Raw genomic sequence first — 22,865 nt, 5'->3', positions numbered from 1 at the left:
CATACAGTGCACATGACTTTTGTCTCTGAACCAAATCGCTTCTTTTCTTACCTGTGTTAGAAACAGCCAAGCTGGTAGTTTCAGGATGCTTTAAACCATAACAGAATGTCACTGATCTTTTTTTGTTTGGTTGGTTTTTTAGGGAGTTAGGAGGGAAGACAGGGTTTTTCCTCTCTGATGGCAGTTTCTGTGTTTACAGGTAAGTAGAACTCCTAAAAAAGTAGAACACACACCTCACTGGTAATTAAAGTACAGGAGCAAGAACATGGTGAAATAATAGAGAATACAGGTTGACTGACTTTTTAAAGATGTTTTGCATGTACTTTCTTATGCCAGCCTCTTTAACAAGTTGTCTTTTCACAACTGCTCTGACTCCTGAAAAGATCCTCTTAAAGCCTATATGTCACTTCTTAGAAATACAGCTTCTAAGTGTTAGATTGGTTCTAAGTCATTGACTCCTGTTAGTGTAAAGTGGGTTATTTGCAACGTGTCTCCTGGTTTATTTAGCAGTTTTACTGCTTGGTGCTTGCAGAAAGCAGTACAGACATTTCTAATAACCTAATGCAAAATTAGGAATGCAAAATTTACATCAACTGATCTTACTGTGACCCGACCTAGGTGACCCTGCTTCTGCAGGGGGCTTGGACTAGGTGATCTCTAAAGGTCCCTTCCAACCCCTACCATTCTATTCTATTTTATGAACTACTTCTGTCTACTGTCAACAACGCTGGGTGAGTTTTGAGCGTATTGTACCTGCTGTGCAAAGAGATTTGAATTTAACTTCTTGGATTCTGGATTAAGTCAACCTCTTAAAAAGGTTTTGTTTTAATCTACCACCTAGGGAAACATTGCTTTGGGTTACAGAACTGCAATTGCCCGTTTTCACCTTAGAAAAAGCAAAGTGAACAGCAGAGACATGGTTTTGGAGGGTGTATGAATGCCAGCCGAGCATAGATCCTATACTTGGCTTCACACAGTGTTGTACGTCTGCTGACATGCCATATTCTGCCAAGGGTAGTTCTTGATCCTTTAAATGGAGGTGCTAGGCTCAGCTCATGATTTTGTAGCTCAGATATTTCCTACTGAGGCAACTGGAGATTTGCCCAATGTAGGGTGGCAGTATTTAGACTCTTGGAAATGTTGAGTGTGTGAGGTATGTGAATGAGCTGCTGAGATGTCTGCAGATGTCATGTAAGAAGTGGTCAAACCCTCTATTCTTTCTTGCTGGCCATACACTGTGGCATTGCTGAGGCCAGCTCCATACAACAGTCACTGACAGTGCTTCTTATCGAAGCAGCCCTTGCGAGGCTGACCCCTAATTATGTGCTTTTAGCTTCTTCTGGAAATGGTGCACTGTATTCCCTACTGCTTTCATGAACTCTTTGCCACATCTCAGTTTTTGCTTGCTTTAAAAACCCACAGTTTTCATACATTCTTCAGCTCAAATGTGTTTACAACTTAAGTGTTGTTCACATTTCCTTTCTTCCTGACAAGACTTGTTGCCACCCCTCATTGTCCTCAAAAACCCAAGGATAGGTAGGCTGAGAGAAGACTGTGTGTGGTTAAAATGTCACTGCACTCCAGCTAATTCTGGCTGCTACAATTGTCCCTGGGGCAGTAGACAGCTGGACATAATTTAGAGCAGGCTGAGATTGATACTAGAGACTAGCCCGAAAATGAGGAAAACAAAATTGCAGTTTAATCTCTTCTACTCCCAGATCTGACCCCCTTTTCCTGTTTCCAACATAGCTCACTAGAACAGAAAATCAGGCACACAGCGAATTTGAGCAACTTGTGTTTGTCAGCTCAGGGGACTATCAGTGTCAATTTCAGATGATTTCTTTTCCCGAGCATGTCATATCAAGTAACACTGGAGTTGTCTGAGAGCTGGAATGGTAGAGATGTTATTTTCATGCTGGACTCACAGGAACTTTACAACATAAATTATTTTGATAACATGGCAGGCTGCTTTTCTGCCACACTGCCTGCAAATGTCAACATTTTTTCCATGTTTCCACTTGGAAATGACATAGTGTTGGTGAAGGATAAATTGTGAACAATTGTATGCCTGACTTTAGTGCTGATTAAACGTGACAAATGTGGAACGTTTATTCGAGGTAAGGTTTCACAAGCAGATTTATCTTCAAGGGAGGTATCGTGAGTCTGTTGAATGTGACTTTAAACTTAATATGCAAGAAGAACTCTGTTAGCAAATTACTCTCACTTTTCATAGAACAACAAGAGGGGAAACAACGAGGGGGGAAAATGTGTCATAGGAGTTTCTGGTCTAGATGCTGAAATTACAGAAAGTCAATGAGAATCAAGATGTCAGTAGCAAAGGATGGAGGACATATTTTCTTAAGCCTCTCATTAAAATTAAACATATCCTCACTGTTATGGCTTGTTTGCTGCTCTGTATCACAGTACAGTACATAGGTGACAGATGCTAACACATAAGAAGCAGCTTCTTGCAAGTCGACAGGGTAAAAAGGCATGACAGTTGGATTAGAAAATCTGGTAGAATTTTGGCCTCAATTTTGCTAGAATTGTCCCCTGTATAAGCCATGTGGCCTGAGTTCTGTTGTGCTGAGGCCACTGGCTAGCTTAGGCTAAGCTGAGGTTTCATTTCTACACGTGTAACAATGCTCTGAGGATATTAAAGCAGAACGTTGTCACCATTTTTTATTGTAACTCTTACTAAAGGTCAAGTGTGTGGTTTGCAGGCAATTTTTCAAGCCTGCAGTTTGCTTTTCCCCCTGCCATTTATAGGGGGGTGATCTTATATTTTGTGTGTTTCTGTAAACTCCAGTGGAAATCTGAATACCCAGAGAATGTGGTAATTGTGTTCTCACCAGAGCCCTTCGACAGGGAAAGAAACTGTGAGTGTGAGAGAGCAGAGTGAATGAGAACAGCATCTCCCCAGAGGCTGCCTGTCTTTCTCATTGGTGCAGTTGTACAGCCACGATAAATCAGCAAATGGAAGGGTGTCAGAAGTGTGAGGGGATTTCTGACAGAGCTGTAAACAACACGTGAAAGGAGGGTGTGATAGCGTGGGGGGAAGGATGAGTCCCTTCTGCTTCCCAGCTGTGGTTTGCCGCCTCTTGTGTCGTAGGTAAATAGTGTTTCTCATGGCTGCAAACCACTCCTGTTGGTACTTGGGTGTGATGTTAATGTCAGGCTTCTGTTTGTAAAAGGAGAGAATATGGTTTCTAGGTGCTTTCTCAGTGTTTTCCTGGGTGTAACTTTTGAGGCCCAGCTTTACAAAGTTTACTCTCAATCCCAGAATGTTCATTTTTATGGATTAACCATAAAGACTGTTTAGCATGGTAAGATTTTCAGGTATGAAACTTGGGCCTTGCTGCATACAGGAGTTTGCTGTACTAGGTTTCAGCCAGTTGAGTTAAAATGAGAACTGTCTAGGATGTTTTCACAAAACTATAACCCACCTGAGAAACAGACAACCTCCCTGGTATTCAAAGTGCTCACTGGAACTGGAAAACTGGTGTTTTCTCCTGATTAAACTATGTTAGTGCAGTTCTTTGCTCTGGATAAGAGGCAGATTGGGAATGCTAGAATTGGGGTCCAGTATGACCCAGAATGTGTTGGAGACAGTTTCCATCTCTCATTTTGGCTTCCCGTGAAGAGTTGTGCAAATAATCTATTTTTTGGTACACTGTCTATCTGTGGAATGAAAAGATGTGATTCCTGCACAGAAAAGTGAAGCAAATGCACACACTTACATGTGTAGGATTTGCAAAGACAGTTAATGGTCTTAGATACCCAGATCCCTTTCAAAGGCAGTGGAATTTGGATGTGTGTCTGAGAGGTTGACCTCAGGCAGCAGTAACCTTCAGGGCACCTTGCCTTGGATTCAACTGAAAGCAGAATTGGGCAGAACTTCATTTACCATGATATTCATGTTTCAGAGAGAAATATGAGTGTGGATGAATAAAAACTTACGTGTCCTCTCTTTATCTTCCCTCCAAGTAGGAAATCCATTTCCCTTTCCTCTGAGCAATGTCTCTTTGTCCTATAGTCTTTTTCATTCCTGATATTCAGAAAATGCTAAACACCTTCAGGGCAGACATCCACATTTGGGAACCTTAACCTCCTGCTTTCTGCAGAACCTCGTGGGCCTGAGCGTGACGGTGTCGTCATCTTTCAGCAGCACAAAAATGAGACATCTCAGCAGTGGAAAAAAGGTCTCAGCAGAACAAACTTGTGGGACTGAGCTCTTGCTAATATCTGGTTTGCTTTTTAGAGTTCATAAACATCAGGATCAGTAGAAATGTTAAACAATAATTTGGTTTGGTAAGCATCTCCTGAACTCTCTGGAGTTTGCTTTTCTTTCCCTTTTGAGAAAAACTTACTAGTACAGGAAAAGCAGCAACCTTTCTTATTTATGTTGGGGGGAGTGAACTTGGCAAGCAACCTGCCCAGTTAACCTGTTAATTACTGTCCAGAGACACAACATTTCTGGTGAATATCTGAGTGGTAATACTAAAGGATATATGTCAGAGCATTTTAATTCCCTAGATCACGAAACTTCCTTAGTGCTGCTCTGTGTGCTGTCACACAGAAAGCAGATGAAAAATAGCAGGGAGGATTTTCCTTTTTGTGACAGTGAAGGGGTCATCCTCTCACCTCTCTTTGCAGAGACGTTCTTTGGAGACATTCCAAACCCACCTGGATGAGTCCCTGTGTGACCTACTCTAGTGGGTCCTGCTCTGGCAGGGGGTTTGCACTGGATGAGCTTTCGAGGTCCCTTCCAACCATTGAGATTCTGTGAAGAGGCTGGATGATGGTGCAACTGAAAGCTGGCACAGAAAACCCATATGCCTGTACTCTCCCAAAATATGCTCTGTAGGGGTTTTGAACCACATCAGGGAAAAACTCAGTTCTGGGAGTAAGAGGGAACACCACTGCCCTGAGTCCTTGAGATGTCCCTTTTAAGTGGCTGCAGAACAGTACCAAACACTTCATTGGTGTCATAAACTCACACCTAGCTTACACTGTGTCCTCATGTGGAATGATGTATAACAGGGGAATTCAGTTTTTATTAATCAGTTCAAGTTCTCTTTCCCTGACAAACTAATTCCTGCTCAGTCACACCTTACCCTGCTTTAAGGGCTAATAAAATTTAGAAGACTGCACATGCCAGAAGTGATAAAGGCCCAAAATAAACTGATCAATACAAAGAAAAACAAATACTGGCCTCCACCCACATCCAGAGCAGCCTGGTGTAGTTCAGTTAACTTGCTTATGTCACTCAAGAAACCTCAGAGCTCTGTTTTGCCAACAATAGTCTCAGTGTGTAAGGGGCCACGGTCCTCTCTGGCACCACAGCTGCAGGTCGTAAATACAGTTCTGGAGATTAAGATATTGAAGTGTCTCCGCTTGAGGGCTGCAGAACAGGGCTGAGGTATTGCCCCCTGCCTCCAAGACAGCCTGGTAGCTCCCAGGGCTCTCAGGCCTTTCTGCAGAGCACACTCAAAGAGGTTCCCACGTGTGGATTAGTTCTTGTCGGTAATGGCCTTCCTGCCATCTCCTGTGTCAACCAGGGAGCGTTTGGTACGCCGTGCTTCCCTTTCCTGCAGGAGGCTCCTGACAGGTGCTTAAGGTGGATTGCTGACCACAAGTTCAGTGTACATAAGATAACAAATAGGTGCTTTTTTAAGAGCAGCACTGGGCTCTTTTTGCAGACCACATTACAGCTGGGACACCAGCCTGTCCTTATGTCTTTCCATGCATTTATAAAAGGGGGCATGTGGAAAATACCACGTGCAGCAGTACAAAGGATGGGGATGTATTTACCTGCATCCTTCTCAGTGTCTTACATAGTGCTTACTTCCCAACTCCTTATTGGTTACCTTTGATCCTGTTTTATGTAGAAAAGGTTTTTGCTTTTCAGCTTCCTTACTCTTGAACAAAATGTGCCTTTCTAACTGCAGTGTTTGGCAGCACTTGAAATGGTGAACTCTGGTTGCAGAAGTTTTCGCTTGTAGGAGCAAAAATCAGAACAAGTCAGAATGTTAGGCCTTGGTCATTTGTGCTCATGATCATCACTCATTTTGCTAATGTACATCTCTAAGAGAGAACAGACTTAACATACAAATTCAACCTCTGCAAGAAAACACTAGAGCAGGAAAAGCACAACTGACAGAGCTTTTCTCTTGGTTTTGTCAGCAAACTGTGTTATTAATTATCAGTCTCAGTTGTTAAGTACCTGGAATTGATAAGTCTTCCAGGAAGGCATTTAATGTACAAATCTCTGAATGCTACTAGAGCTCTTGACTGGTGTGTCTAAGTAAGCTGTGGTCACTAAGAAACGTGTCATCTCGAAGATGGATGAATTGAGCCTGTTGAAGTTTGATTGCATGATTGTAAAAGAGCGTTTTTGGCACGTGTTGCCTTAGGACCAAGGGTCAGATTCTTTCTCTGCCTTGCACTGGAGATGCAGGGAAGCTCATGTGGTCTGAGTGCAGTGGGTTAGGAGGCTGTTACATTTCTGTGAGTAACTCTGAATAAAGGCTTTTGAGGACAACTCTTGTCGAGGCTGTTAGCTGCTGAATTCCTTGCTGCTTTAAAGGGGAGGGCACAAAAACAATGGAGGTGACTTTGGCCTTAAGACTGTGACGCTGCAGTGATTAAGAAGGACCTTTCCTTGTTTTTCTCACACTTGTTGCAGTTAAATTGATTCAAAAGAAGATTAGCCAAAAGGAAAAAGAGGAAAAAATGTGACTGCTGAGCCTCAGTGTCATTCAGGGAACTGGAATAATTACTGAACTCAGCGTGAAATCAGGAGCAGCTCTCACCCTGAGTGGAAATAGAATGTAACTGGTGTGTGTGAGCGTGGGTGTGAATTAACTTGCATGTATATCACAAAATCAGCAAAAGCTGTGTGCTTCAGGGTAAGAGGCAATCCCCTCTGAGCCCTGACAGTCGTGGGCCAAGTAGGCAAGGCACTCTGCCAGCGTGTCCCGAGCTCATCTACAGGGACACGGTTCTTTGTGCCTGGTGCAATTTGCTCACTGGGGAAGTCTGCAAAGATAACATTTAATTCTGTCTGGTTTAGAGGTGCTTTTGTGATGAAAGCACCTAAATTTTATAAATAGAACTACATAAAAATGAGAAGTTTTCTTAAACAGATATAAAATAATCTTGTCAATGGGTGAAAACTCGCTAATGACAGTTCTGAGAAGACACTAAAACAGCCTTACCAGCCATTCTTCCTGTTGTTTCCTGCCTTCCACCAAAGGTTCTCCCTTCTTCTTCAGCTCTGTAAATTTTCTGAGAAGGAAATTTGCTAAGAGAATATCTCATTCTCTTTCTCTGAAGATAGGGGGTTAAGTGTTTTTACAGCATTCCTTTACAGCTAGTAATGATTCAAAGTTACCAGCCACATAACATTCATTTTACAACAAACATGTATGAAAAAATACTTCTGTGTAGAAGATCCCAGCTTGTGGCTGTGGCATTACTTTGGGTGCAGTTCCTCCAGATTCTTGTCATGCTTCAACCAATTAATGCCAGTTTTCATCCTCAACATGGCTGTCATATTGAGCAAAAGCCTTCTATAATGCAGCATATGCATCTGTGATGTGGGCCTGGAACACAGCAAGTAAGGATATCTTCTGTGCACTAGAAGAAATATTTGCTTGAGGTAGATTAACAGTTTCTCAGTTCTAGGAGTTGGGGTTCTTTAAGTGTGTATCTTAGGAAGGTAAGTAGGAGCTATCACTACTTCATTTGCAATCAGAAGACCTTACTTTGCTGACCTGCTGCATTTTCAGGATGATTTCTCAGTGTCAGGCAAAGAATATCAGGGAGGCATGGAAGAACGTGGACTGGATTTATTTGAGTCATCTTTTATTAGAGAAAAGACTTTTCCTCCTTTGTTTTCCAGGAGGAAAGAAAGACCACACAGTTTTCTTTCACAAAAAAGTAGTTTTGTTTTTTGTCCACCTCGAGATCTGAATGCAATCTTTCTTTCCAGTCACAGAATCTTAAGGGTTGGAAAGGACCTTGAAAGACCATCCAGTGCAACCCCCCTGCCAGAGCAGGACCACTTAGAGTAGGTCACACAGGAACTCATCTAGCTAGGTTTGGAATGTGTCCAGAGAAGATCTGTGACACAGCATGTCTTCTGTGACAAGGCTGTGTAAGGGATTCATCATCTTGTGAATTTATTAACAGCAATAATAAATTAATTTACAACTCTGAGGGATCCACAGCAATTTTATTAACTTGATTTTATAAGTATGTAAACAATGTGAGCGAATGAGGAGATAATACTCAGCAGAGACGTTTGCCCACAATTTAAGCTGTAGTTCTGAAGCTATGGGTTGTTTACTGGTCTGGACCAATGAAGTGCTAAAAGCTAAATCCTGTGAAATGTTCAACTTTGATGAAAGATATGAAGAAAGAAACCATTTCTTTTGCCAGCACTGTGGTCAACAGCAGTGCCCTGACCTGATTACTTAAACTGATGTTTTCCCTAAATCTGTCATGAATCAGTAATTATCAAGTTTTGCAATACTCAATGATCCTCTTGTGAATAGCAAGAAGATTTGTTGTTGTAGGTTGGTATTTTCTAAAAAGAAGCATTCAGCTCTTGCATCTGCAAGCTCTATACAGTCTGTTTTGCTTTTTTTGCCTGGAGAACTGTGGAATACAACAAATCTCCCAAAGAGTTTCACAAAATGTGAGGAAAATTCAATCTGGCCTAATCTCTAAGTGACCCCTCTGGTGTCTTTCAAAATAAACTTTGGTGTCAGTGTGTTTTTTCCATTCGTGCTTGGAACATAGCCAGTAAAATATTCATCTGAAGGGCTTGACTTTTAGTGCTTTGAATAGGAAAAGGAACTAGTGGCGTGTTCTCATAGCAAATTAACATGGTAGGCCCAGAAAAATGTCCTTTTTCCCTACAGCAAGTGCCGTGCAGTAGCAGGAGGGGTGTTGGGGATGGGGTCAGAAGACAGACTTAGGCCTCTGAGTGAGGCTGGAAATGTAGTCCAGGCTTTCCTTGCTTATGGTGGCATAATACTAACAGCTGGCTTTGAAGCCCCACTAACCCTTGCAACTCCTGCATGAATTTTCTGAGAAAGAAGGGACCAAAATTAAGGGAACTTCTCAACTGAAGGGAGTGAGAGGTATGATAACAGGATGCATTGTCTGTTTAGTCATTTCAAAAGAAAAAGAATAGGATGGCAAAACCTCATTGGGGTTTAACTGAAGGATGCTTGGGGGTGTTTTTGTGTCCATGTAAATCCATGGCTAGAGCCCCATGGCAACTGGACTTTGCTTCAAGCTGGATGTGAAGATACTGCAGAGCCTGTCATCTCCCAGAGCATGTATAAGGAATGCAACTGAGTGTGAGGTGAGTGCTTCCCATGTGGCAGAGCTCCTGGGATCTGATTGACAGCAATCATTTGTTGGCTGATGGATGAGCCTGAAAGGGGAGAACAAGCAAATCTAAATGCCAGTGTTGATTTGAGAGCAAGCTCTAGCACTGGGGGAGGTTTGTCCAGATGCTAAGAGAGTTGCTAGAAGGAAAAAGAAGAGGAAAATAGAAGAAGTTTGAAGCAGCCAGTGCTTTTCTGCTGAACATTGCTTAATGTAGAGTTGAGGGTTTAAGTCAACGTGCACATTAAAGGAACACTGACCTGGTTTGGGATAAATTGCTATCGTTGCTGTTTAAAGCCTGTGGACTTACAAGCAGCAGAAGATAGCACAAGCCTGGGAAACTGCGCATACACCATGGATACAAAGGGCACTCTGGCAAAATAGGACTGTCTCCTCAATGGTGCTCTCCATGAAAAAGCTCAGGGTAGTTCCCCCTGAAAGCTGCATAGAGCTGGACTCGGTGGTCCTTTCCCACCTGAATGATTCCACGGTTCTGCATGGATACTGCCTGTCACTCGAAGGCCATAAGCCGAGGAATTAACCGGTAAGCTCCGTGCTTGGCTTGTGTGGGACAGCTGGGGCGAAGCTGTGAGCCGTGGCTCCGTGGGGCAGGAGCAGACGCAATTAAGTGCTGGCAGCTGATGAGGGAGATGCGGAAAGATGGGGCTGCCCTCTAGTGGCCAGACGGCCGCACGAGGCGTGCTGGGCTCCAAACAAATGGGCAAATCGTTCAGAAGGGGCTCTGCGGTTTCAGTTGAAATGTCAGGCCAGCACCGGAGAAGATGGAATATCAGACACAGAGCACAGACGTAGTGCCCTGCAAGGAGGCTCCTTCCCGCTCCTCACACCATGTGATGTACAGAAGAGCCCCACAGACTTTATATCCAGAGCTTGCTCCAGAAATTCTCAGTGTATTCAAGAAGTTTGAATTTGGACATTTGCTTCAGCTCATTTTGAGAAGAGACATCGTTTGTGTCTACACCTGCTCAGTAGGTTATTCTCTGCTGTTTCCCGAATGCTACATCAAGCTGCTTCACTTCTAGTTTGCGTAGTTTTGTGTTCTGGTTCGTGAGGAAAAGAACCTTCATGGGTGAAATGAGCCAAAATTATGAATCCTCTGAAGAGGCTCACCTAAAAAGGAAGAGAATGTCGTTATGGAGAGTGTCAGCATATTCTAACATAATGTATGCAATTAAACTTATTTTCCTCTTGTTTAAACTGGAGTAATAAAAATCCCCCCCCTTAAGTCAATTTACTCCTTTAAAATTGCATGAAAGAGAACAGAATCAGAGTAGAATGGGAGTAAGCCAAGTAACTGATATAGCAAGCTGTTACATACAAACATCTCCTTTGTGAGGCTTCATTTGTTGTCTTGTCAAAGCAATGAAGCAACCCTCTGCGACAGAGTTCTTTGGAAAAGCATATGGGTTTCTGTAGTGACTGCAAAGGGGGCTTTTCACGTGACATTATGAAGAGCTGGACTGGTTAGTGAGGGTTAAGCTTTTCTGAAGCTGCTTCATCTTCTGGGCAACATGTGGTTTCTTTTTCAATTTGGTTAAACAGAAAATTGGGAAAGAAATCTCAGCCTGGCAAGACTAGGAGTCCAAAATGCAGCCATTTGTCTTAAGGTTTAAGTTCTGGGAATAACAGGCTGTTTCAGGTTCCCAAAGAGTACATCACACAGGAATCTGTGAGTGGCTGATGATATGGAAGAAGTGTCTTTGTGTGTATTGATATCAATGTGGCTAAAAGGAGAAGATAATATAGATCACAAACAGTTTTAATCAATGTTTACTGCCTGTGCAGAGTCTTCAAAGGATTAAAATGAGAAGGAAGACCTCTCATTTGGGAAAGTCAGTGTAATAAACAGAGTCTAAGGAGTGGTGATGAATCAGGTTTTCCTTTATCCTTGGGTATTAGGTACATCTACCCCTTCTTCATCTTTCCCATTGGCCTTTTTTGTGTTCCTCTTAATGAATGCAGTGCTTCTTAGCAGGCAAAAATCAGTTTCACTGGGTGCAGAAGTTCTGGAAGTGTGGGCAGACCTATGAACACACATGTTCTGAAAAGCACGTGCATGTACACACACATAAATACATCTATGCACACACAGCACATGCAGCTGTGTAAGGGCCTTTTGGGTAGCACCTGCTGTTTTTGTCTCTCTGGGTTCTGTAGAGGCTTTTCTGTGCTAAGCAATGCAGGTTTGGGGAAAGCTGAAAGAATAGGTCTTTAATGGCGCTACCACATCCCACGTATAGTGAACCAGAGTTACTGAAGATAATGGTGCTGCAGCTCGTCTGTGAGTTTGGGAGCCAGAAGGAGTCCCATTTACCATGGGCTTACTGTAGCTGTGTCACTTGGAAGTCAGAGGAAGTCCTGGAGGCCACAGTCCAAGGCCTCCCTCCAGAAAGTCCTGCCCACCTCTACATTGCTGCAAATGGGGCAAAATCTTCTCTTCCTTGGTGAGGTAACACTGACTAATCCCTGTGACTGTTCACCTCCGAGGGCTGCTCTCTTGCTTCTGATGTCAGAATGGACATCTTGGCTCAGTTCCACTGGTCAGAGTCTTCTTTGGCCTATTTGTCCTTAATCTACTTGAATGAAGAGGCTGACTGTAGTATCCAACACTGATTTTGAACGTGGGGAGATGTAGATACTCCACAGAAATTGCTTTAACGACACAGGATGGAAACTTTCAGGGACAACTGAGTCGGGTTAGACTCTCTGGTAATGGTCAAGAGAGTAGGGTATCTGTTAATCATACACACTGTATAGATGTAATGTACTAACAACTCTGTCTTGGGCTCAAGCATATGACAGCTGAAGCTGGGTCATATGCTATGTTTGAAGCAACAGCGAAATAACTTGGTAATGTTTGGTTACATCTGTACCTTCACGTGGGTTATTTTGTTCCTCATCTCACAATGCGGCATATCCAGCAGTAAGTGGTGTTCTTGCTTTTCCCATCTGTCCCATCACCTGTACCCACTTGCCTCCCCAGAGTTCAGTGTTCTCCCTCTGTTCCTGGGTTCAGTGCTTCCCACTGTTGATGGTTAGGAAGATAGATTAGGATAGCTCAAACTAAAGAAAACAGTCACTAGAGGAGCAAACAACCGCTTTGTGCTTAGGAACTTTGTCACCTTTCTTCAAGCCTTCCAGAACTGCTTTGAAATTGGAACCTGAAGTAGTTGCTGGCTCCTCTGAAGTCTGTTTTGTTTTGTGTGAGGTATTTGATACAGATTTTATCTTCACCAGACTACCTGCGGAGGTTAATTTGCATGGGAACACTCACTGTGTCCTTCAGGCATATGGTAGAAGCTGCAGCCCTTAAATCTCTAGGGAAGTTCATGTTGTCCTGTAGATACACGGCCAAGAATGTAACTTAGATTCCCAGCAAAGACACATTCCGGTTCAGGCTTTCAGTGGGGAGTATGACCTCTGCCCTGGACCTTACTGTTAGTTCCAACAGTGAAAAAACCGTCGGCGTCATGAGCTGTGATTTGTTTTCTGAAAAGGCTTGGCAAGTTTCCACCAGCACTAGGTATGTGTCTGACTGAGTTTGCAAGTTCCTCCAGCTGCCCTGGGGAGCTTGTAAGTTCCTTGAACCTCATTTCTGCCCACATGGGAATTACAAGCTGTGACTGCTTTGCCAACAGGGCTGGCAAATTCCAAGAACCCCAGATACTGGATTCACAGAAATTACAACCCTGCTGGCCACACTGGTCAAACTGGAAATGATTTGGAGTTTCATGAGCCTTAGCTGTTTCTACATGTAATTTACAAGTTCCAATTGTGCATCTACGTAAAGGACTTTGGCACAAACAGCTGGAGTTTTTCGTGGTTACAGTCTCAGCCAGCACAGTGCATAAGCAAGACCTGGAGAATTTGCAGTGTTGATGGTTGCTCAGCAGAGCTTGTAAACCTGGTGGTCTCCAGGCAGAATGTTTTTGAGACTGTCTCTCCTGTTGATTTAGCAGAGCAGATGCTACTGTCATGATCCTCAGACTTCAGGAATTGGATATAATAGATCATTAAATGATCTTGTACTTTTATTGGAGCCTAAAGTTGGTGATTTGGGGAGGTGTATAACTGCCTCTCAACTGGCAAGTTTGGAAACCTCTCTATAATGTCTCAATGCAAAGGAAGATTGGAAACAAAATAGTTACCAATGAATGAGAATGTGAGTTTTCTACAGAAATATTGAAGTGACAAAGGTTTCTAGCTTTTATCAGAAAGTTCTCCTTCCTGTACTTAGATGGCAAAGACAGGGATTTTCAGCTTTACAAAGATAGGGCAAATTGGGTGAAAACACATCTTACCCTGATGTTTTGTCTCACAGAATGTAGAGCTTCCCTATCAATTGTAGTGGTGCATTTAGAAAGCAGTAACAGTCCAGTTTTCTTACCATATCTGACATTTGAAGAATCTCTAACAAATGAAATGATGCTGAACTTGTATTTATTCGAAATGACAGTTTGGATCAAAGGATCCTACATAATCTCATTGACTTTTGCCTTCATGTTCCATTACAAAACAGAAACAACTTTCTTTGTAAATGTGTGCAAGTCTGTGAGTTGCACCTTGTTCCTTCGTGGCATTTCAAGTTCTTTCAACGTTGTTTCTGCTGTGTGTTCATTTTTAATATAAATTGATGTGAACCAGTGGAATATGTTACATGAGAGAAGTGTTTTCCAGAATAGATTGGGAAATGTCAGGAGAAAAAGAAGTTTATAGACAGAGTAAGAAAAATTGATGAAAATGAGGTATTATTTATATCTGAGAAGCCCCCAGCCTAGAAGCCAAGGCTCTTGAGCCAGTAGCCATCTCTTCTGTAACATGCAATAGCATTCCTGAACCCGCTGCTTAAACCAAAGCAGTGCTGTCACCCGTGTCTCTGTCTGTCAGCACCTGCTGTGCCCAAGAAAAATTCGTGTGCTATGTCAGAAAAATGAGTTTCCTTTACCTTACTAAATATTCTAGAGAAGATAATCCTGTAGTGCTGTTTGCTGATATGTGCTTACTGGGCAGATGGTGCTCTCTGAATATTGGTGTGTGCCTGAGAAAATGCACAACTGCAGTCTAAAGATACGGTTTGTATTCACTGTTGAGTCCATGAAGTGCATGCCAGGATGTGCTTACTCTTTGCATTGCCAACTGTGCAAAGGGGCTACTGGAGTCACATACCTCCACATACACACATTCTCCTTTGTGTGTGGTTGCCTAAAGCTGTGTGTATGTCACCAGGTAAACAACAGCAAAGATGGAAAAGGAAATGGCTCATTGGACCTGCATTCCCAGTGTCTTGCTTGGTGTTCTCTGTGCAAACGTGAGCAGCATAGCTCTGGGAGTGTGACAGGATTGTGAGGAGGTCAAAGAAAAGGACTGATCATATCAAATATTCTGGAAGAGCTGTCCTCTGTTAGCTGTCACATGGCTTGTCAATCTTTCCCTTTTCTCTAAAAAAGGCAATGTGACAATATATCTTTATGTCAGAGCAGTTTTTCTGTGCCCATAGTTTCTCTCATTCTAGCTCTGTGCATTACATTAGTTGAGCTGCATGCCAATGTAATCTTCTGTGGCCATCTCCTGATGCAGCTCGCTCTTCAGTCCTCTTCTGAGTGGCTGCTCTGCACATGTTTTTCCCATTAGATTAGTAGTAAAGTTAACTGGCAGTTGTGAACCTTCTTGCACCTCCCCCTCCTTTGATTGGCAACCCTTCCACAGTTAGTGATTGAGTAGAATTTGCTGGAAAGAGCAAGAGGGCAGATCTCCAGTGATTTGAAAATTGGATTTGATGTGCATGAAACTAAAACTGATTTTGTCAAAGCTATTGATGAATAAAACTTTCCTCATGTTTTCCCTTTCTGATTGAAGTTAACTCCTGCTTTTACAGGCTCATTACTCATCTTCTATATATGTCTCAAGTATAATGGTTGCAACTGTTAAGAGAGTAATTACACTTCAAAGCCATGTCATTAAAGACTCAGCAAGAACACCCAAAAGCAGAAGAATTTGCAGTTAAGACTATACAAATCCATCCTTAACTAGTCCACAGTGAGTAGGGATTATGTAGCACAGAAATAGCAGAGGATCCCTGCAAAATCTAGACATAATGGGCTGTGTGGAGTACAGTGCACTGCTGAATGTTCCAGGGTTGTGATTCTGGGATTTTCTTGCTTTCTTTTAATAGACATGGCTTTGCCTTAAAGGGTGTAGCTGAAAATCCTTTTAGATAAGCGGGACTCGTCAGTCCAGGATTTTGCCTTGACAGTCATCCGCAAAAAATGTTAGCTGGTGTTTCATTCCAAAATGCTGAACAAAAGGCTCGATTCTGCTGTTAGGTCTGGGTTTATGAATCATCAAAAAGTGCATTAACCTATCTGTGTGGGTGGCTAACTGCAGTGTGTGCCCCAAGCTGTTGCTCCATCGGGACGGTGGAGTCATCCAAAAGGGCGGACAGCTTTGCGCGCCTTCCCCGTCTGTGCTGACATATGGTCCAAGTGGGAGGTGGATTAACCAAAACCGAGGAGCTGGTGGACCTCCGTGCTAGTTACTCATACCCTGCTGTCTGAAATGGGCACCCCTGGAGCACATTTCTTGGGTGGAACTTATTTCATGAGCCTTATGGAATAAATATGGCATCTAAAGCTCTCCAAGGATGCAGTCAGGAGAGAGGAGGGCCTGTCTGTCATTTCAGGCATCTTTCTACTTGCTGAGATACTGGGGCAGAAATTCAAAAGATGTGTAAACTTCTCTGCAAGACTTCTTTGTGTCCTTAAAGCAGGAATTATTCTCTCTTTTTTTGATACAATAACCTGTTTCACTACAGTCACCTTCTTTCCTTATTGCCTGGTCTTTTGTTTTCTCCCTGTGTGTTTTTGTGTTTCTTTGTTTTTTCTTCCATTTCCAGTAGGAGTTGAACTAAAGCTTGAAGAAACCTCTGTTGAGGTCACTGGAGTGATTCTTCATTGCTTGATTCTTCATTGCTTAAGTTGTGGAACTCCTTGCCTCAGGTGTTGTGGATGCTGCAGCTTATGTGGGTTTGAGTGGATACAGAGCAGGTTCATGAAAAATAAGTGTGTTAGGGATACTGAATGCAGTGGAACGTATTTCTCCCAGAATCCATGAGCCACAAATTGCAGGAGTAAAGTACCACTGTGTTTACCTTGTTCTTGCACCCTGTTTTAGTTACTGCCAGGTGAATTAGATGGACCTTTGGTCTGATACCATTATAATATTTACTATAGGGAACGCCTGCCTCAGGTAATTGTTGGTATATATAGAGATTCCTAGGAAATACCAGTCTGGATTTTATTGCCTTCAAAAGCAGTGAGAACAGAGTGAGAGGTTCAACATGTCAGCATTTCATTGATGACTTATCAAATGCTTCATCCTGCTTCCCATTTTTCTCCTGGGCTGTACCTGTTGTAAATGAATACGGTGCTCTGTGGTTAAGAACCTGGTGGAGGATCACATTTGCACGCTGTCTTTTGGCACAAGCTGAGTCAGGGAGTGGGAGCAAGTAACGGGAAGGTATCTTTCCCTCTGAGATGACAAAGGTTTCCCTGGGCAAGAATTACTGGATACTCTCTTGTCAGTCAGGAAAAGGTGAGGAAGAGTTCAGTTAATGCCACGGTCCTTCTTTGCCTTCTTTGCCTTCATACCTGTCTCCAAGCAGCTTCAGTGAGGGTGCACAGAAGCTGACCACAGGCCTTCAGCAGGGGGGAGGGAGGCAAAGAAGTTGTGAAAAAGCCAAGTGAGAGGAAGCCATCCTGCATGCTGTTAGGGGTGTGGAGCAAGACCTTTGTAAGCCCTCTGCCCTACGTTTTCACTATGAAATGTCATGTTCAATGATGCTTCCAAAACTGCATCTTTCTGTTGGCGTATGTTTTTTCCTGTCTTTCTGCAAATCCTCTCAGGAGAATGCATAGACATCATTGGGATTCTGAGAAGCTGTTCCCCTGCCTCCCTGAATCAGCCGAGTTCCCATGCTGGGAGTCTTCCTTCCTCACCCACTTAGATGAGTTGCTGTCTGTAGGCTGTGGATACTCTTAGGCTGATGCAGTGTGCTACAACAGCAGCAGCCGTGGCTCTTCTCTGCTGCAGCAAGTGTTGCCTCTTGACGCTGCCTCCCCTGAGGGATCATTAGCAGGGTGGAGGCTATTTTATTTCCTAGAAACAGGAAGAGAAGAAGAGAACGAGAGCTGGGAGGCCTAAACAATCTAGTACAGTATGAGCTCAATGACATCAGCTCCTTTCAGTCATCCCACCCATTTGCTTTCTCACGGCATTTCTGTTAAGGCTGATGGGGATCTGAGAATACCTATGATACCATGCGAATTCCTTGGCACTCCATTGTGTCCAAAGCAAAGGCCCAGAGCTGCCTGTCCCACTCCCCACTACTGGGGAGTCTAGAGTACAAATAACTGCATGTTCCACTGCACAGGTAACTTCATATATCTAACAGGTCAAAAAGCACTAGGGGTCAGAGCACTTCAGAACTACTGACAAGGGATGTAGTCACCTTGAAGTCCAGTAATTTCAAATCAAACCTGAGAGGAGTAATAAGTTTTGCTGTAAGAGTTGCAAGAGCTCTCTCTCCCTCTCATTCTCTTCTTTGTGGCTATATGGCCACAAAATGAGAGTCTTGGGCTTTTAAGCAGAGAGGATTGTAACTGCATGCTGTGAGATCAGAGCACAAGTGGCACGAGGCTTACCTAATTGTGGAAAGTACAATTCCTTTTAACTTCTCAAGTAAAGCTGTGGTCTTTGGTGGATGGACATGGGAGAAGCTGCCCCTAGATCAGTATCTGTCATGTAGTTCTGCATATGTGTTGTGTAGAGTCACTTTTGCTCCTTTTTCCACACCCAACCAGCTGCTCAGATTAATGCACGCCCTGCAGAAATAGGTATGAGCTTGTAGAATCAGGGAGCTTAATGAACAGCATCCATTTTTTCTCTTCTCTCCCTGTCCTCTCTCATATAAAATACTTAAAACATATGTAAGTATCAGTGATTACTATTACTTATTTCATCCTTTTATGGCTATCTCTTATCTGCAGCAGTTTTTCCTGATGTTTTTTGTGTACTTGGCCCGTGGAACTGTGGTGTTTGCTTGTGCATGATGTGCTGGATTCATTTCTGGTGCTAGAAAAGATAAAGTAATAAAGACAACTGTTCGGTAAATTTCCCCTTGGTTACAAGTGTTTTAAAAAAGGTGGCTAATAGGGGAAAAAAGGCTGGGAGAGGCCAGTCTTTCCAAGTCTTTGTAGGCTTGAAATATTTTCCCAGGAAAGGGAAAAAAAGAGCTATGAAAGTACTTTGGTTTCCTTCAGCCTGTTCCTTCAGAAGCTTAGTACCAGCTGGAGACAGCATAGATCTCCATGTGCAGGAATCTGGGGTCTACATGAAGGCAGGATGATACAGGTCACAATCTGAGATCCCAGAGAAAAGCCAAGAGCCAAGAGTTGGTTCCCCAGCTGGGCTGGAATGAGCTGTGAGGCACTGCATGAACTGCAGCACTGGGAAACTGGCACTTACCTTTCTGACCTTGCAGACAACATCTGCTTACTCAGGTTTCTTGTCTTAGTCCTAAAATTACTCTTGCCACAAGCCATGTTTTGTGCCTTTCAGAAGGTGCTCCGTGTCTCTGCATGTACAGCGGTGCCTTCAGACTGCTTCTGTGCTATGCAAATTGCTTTCTCAGTGGAATGGTTCCCTCTGAGGATTTAACCTTTGGGCTCGTGCCACATTTCTCATGTCTGACTACAAGGATTCTGGATGGAGGATTTGAATATAGATTTTGCTTCCTAGCAATGCAACATAAGGAAACACACCTTTGGTTTAAATAAATGCCTGCAATTTGTGGGGTGGAGATGAGTTCCACATCCCTGTTCTTATTCAAAGTGTGTGGCCAGACTAATCTCCATGTACAAGAAATGGGCAAAACTCAGGAGGGGAGAGCCAGGAGGCTGTAGTTAAGAGTTTTTGAGGTCTGACTAAGAATAATGAATAAAACAATGTCAGTTGACTCTGTTATATCATAATTAAATTCTTAGTCATCCACTTTCCCCTCAGAGAACTGTGGAGGTGATGTTCTTTCTGTCAGAATGCAGGTAAGGTTTGCCAGGTTGTCTTTCTGAGCAATTAATAGGAGTAGGTTCACTTGGATATCCTGCTGTGCATCTTCCTGCTTCATTTGATCCAGATTTCTGCCATAGAATGGTGATCACAAATTCATGTGGGATGAGATATACTCAGAACAGAGATATGAGACCTCCAACATACCCACAGATGTACTGGAGAGTCCAAATGCTTTGCTCTCAGCCAATGCTCAGCTGAGAAATGCTGTCAATAGGAATTGTGTGGATGAGGGCTGGGTTCTTCAGGTGACCTCTAAATCAAGGCTGAAAAAAAAAGCTTTGGAGATGTGAGAAGCTAAAGAGATCTGTCAAATTAGTATTTTGTAAGTGGCATTTTACTTACCCAGATATCATATGCTATTAAAATGGGAAATGCTTCATTCAGTTCCCGAGGGAATTGTTGTGCATTAATGCCAGATACTGTCCTCTGCTGTGTTCCAGCTCCGTGTGCCTTCTGTTTCATTAGCAAAGAAATGATTCCTCTCTCTCTGGTTTTATTTGGTCTCATAGATGGCACATACAAATCACTGTGCATATAATACAAATCAGATTGTAAATATTTTTGCAGTGCTTTGAAATAAGGCACAATAAAGGTGACTGTTGCCATGATCAGTATCTTTATATTTTAGGTATGTCTTGCAGGTCTTTTATGGAGAGATGCATTGTTGAGGTACCACCTCAGGCAAGAACAATCCTCTTTTCCTCTTTTCTTTCTACCAATCTGGTCCTAATTGCACTGCCAAATCTGGGAGGAAGTGAGGTGTCCCACTGAACAGCACTAATACCTTTAGATTTCCCTCTAAAGGTAACACTGTGGCTTTTTGAGAGACCTGTCAAGTCTTGATTGGGTGGACAATTAGCAAAGATGTAAACATCAGAGCAGTGCAGCTGTTCACATTAGAGACTCAGAGATGCTTGTTTAGATGCTGAAGGCAATGCATTAGGAACTGATGGTGGCTGAGTATTATCCAATCAGTTCCTGATGCAGTATCTGCGACATCAAAAATTCCACACTGCTTTTGGTTGCCTCCTTCTTTTTTCAGTTGCAGTGTCTCCATTTAATGTCTTAAAAAAACCCCACCAAATAGCAAGGCTTATCAAGGCCAGGGTACTGGGAAGAAAAGAGCACTGCCTAGTTGCACCACTCAGTCTTTCAGGGAGTTCATACCTTTTGTTTACCTAGAGAGTTAATGAGAAGAAATACTACCAAGAATGACTCTAGGTAGGACTGCTAGAGAGCGTTGTACATCTTAGGCAAGTTTTACTTTATTCAGAACTGTTGTTTCTTGGTTGAATGGCTTAACACAAGTTAGTCAGCAAGTGTGTTCTGCTTCTCAGAAGTGCAGGAAGTGCTGTAGGCTTGCAGCAGGGTGAGACTGCACATTCATGAGAAGCTATAACCTCATGCCAATGTGTACAAGCTTGCTCAATGCAGTGTTTTGGCAATGTGAACCACAGACCTAACTGTTACTGTTCTGTGTTCCACACATTTTATAGATGTAGAAAAGCCACTCCATTTGAATGGAACAACCTGATTTCAGACCTGAGTCTTGATAGCTAGCTTCTACATTTCTACTGGATGAGTGTGTGCCAGGTATGTCTGTTCGTTTGCTGTAGATCTTACTGTACTGAGAGCAATTCACACACACAGGATGGTCATCACAGCCTTCAGACTTCAAGATTTCTGCTTTCACTCACTTCTGTTTGGAAGAACACAGTTACTGATTTTGGAGACAGTTGGGTTTTGACTTTCTGGTACAGGCCTAACACGAAATAATCTGGAATTCATCTGACTGTCACTACTTTAATTAAGTTGCTCTCCTCCACAGGAGTGCCCTGGCTATGCCCAACCAGCAGACTGAGGTTCAGTGCCCACTCACATTGCTGAGATGAACTGGAGGAGGAAAAGCTGTGCATGGCCTGGGCAGAGCACTGTTTCAGCTGTTAGGCACTGATGTGGAGATTCAGGTTACAGCTCCCTGTACTGTGCCATAACAGAGGCTGATGCATAAACAATGTCTCCCTATTTCTGATCTGTCAACTGTCCTCTATCCAGTTCAGAGTGGGTTTCATGCTTAATCACACCACAGGTTAGTTGTAAGATGTATTAGTTTATATTTTATTAGTTAAATTTGGTGTCTGCTGAGTTTTGAGACTGAAAATCCTGCCTGAATGGACATGAGTCAAACATTTGACCCAAGCCCACGTTCAGCTGGTGAATGTTTCATTATTTTTCTCTCATACCTCCAAATACATTATTTGTGAGAATCAGCAAAATGAACCTGGGATGAGTCTTGAGCTTACAGCCTGTTTGTGTAAAGTATGAAGAGTGTCAGTCTGTAGTTCCAGCTGCAGGCCTGTGACTGGAGCACACACCAATCTTTAGAGATTCTAAAACATGTTTTACAAGCCATATATAAGCTGGTAATAGAAATAGCATGACTTCAGCAGGGCTCTTTCAGATAGTGCACTTTTAGCTCAGAGGTGTTTTCTTCTTAAAGTTTTGCAGGACTGAAAAGAACTTGTGTCATACCTGTTTTTGCTGAGCACCAACTTCTGGACATCAGTGTGAGCCATCTTTTATCAGGTTCCTTTGATGCTTAGTTTGACATGAATAGTTTTTGGCAGACTACAGATGCTCCCTGGAGTCTCAGATGGAAATGAAACTTAGGGAGATATCTCTAAGGATCGACCATCTGGAGCTTTCTGCCATATGTGCACTGGCTATATATAATAGTCTTTTCTACTGAGTGTCCATAGGCTGACTAGAGCCATCTAATGTTCATGGGTATCTTGTGTTGATGTCTCATCTTTGGATTGGTCTATAAGTAACAAAGATTGACAGTTTAGGAAAACTAATAGTGGCATTTGGTAGCAAGGAGAGTCTCTGCTTTCCATTATACTCCTTCAACATAACAGGATTTGTGTTTGATTACTTAGCAGGTAGCTAACTCTAATGATCTTTGATATCCAGCCAGAGTCAGTGATGCCTTTACTGTCAAACTGCAGTAATTTCTTAAACCAATGGGGTTGGATTACAGACAGAAGATATTGCTTTAATTTGCTGATTTATAGTAGTATCTCTAATGACACTTAGAAGATAAGAGCTAAATGAGAACTTAGGTTGTACCTCTCATTTTCCAAATGCTGCATTAATGCCTGGCACTGTCAATACAGACATGGCTAGGATAGCTGTGTTTCTTGCAGTGACTGGTGATCATTTGTTCCTCTTCAGCGTGTAAACTTCAACTTTGAAAAAGACACAAGAGTCCTGACTGGTTTGAGTTTGGCCATTACCAAGGGCAGAAATGTGGA

The sequence above is a fragment of the Colius striatus genome, chromosome 2, assembly GCF_028858725.1.
Source record: "Colius striatus isolate bColStr4 chromosome 2, bColStr4.1.hap1, whole genome shotgun sequence".
Lineage (NCBI taxonomy): Eukaryota > Metazoa > Chordata > Aves > Coliiformes > Coliidae > Colius > Colius striatus.
Note: the sequence above shows the minus strand (reverse complement) of the source record.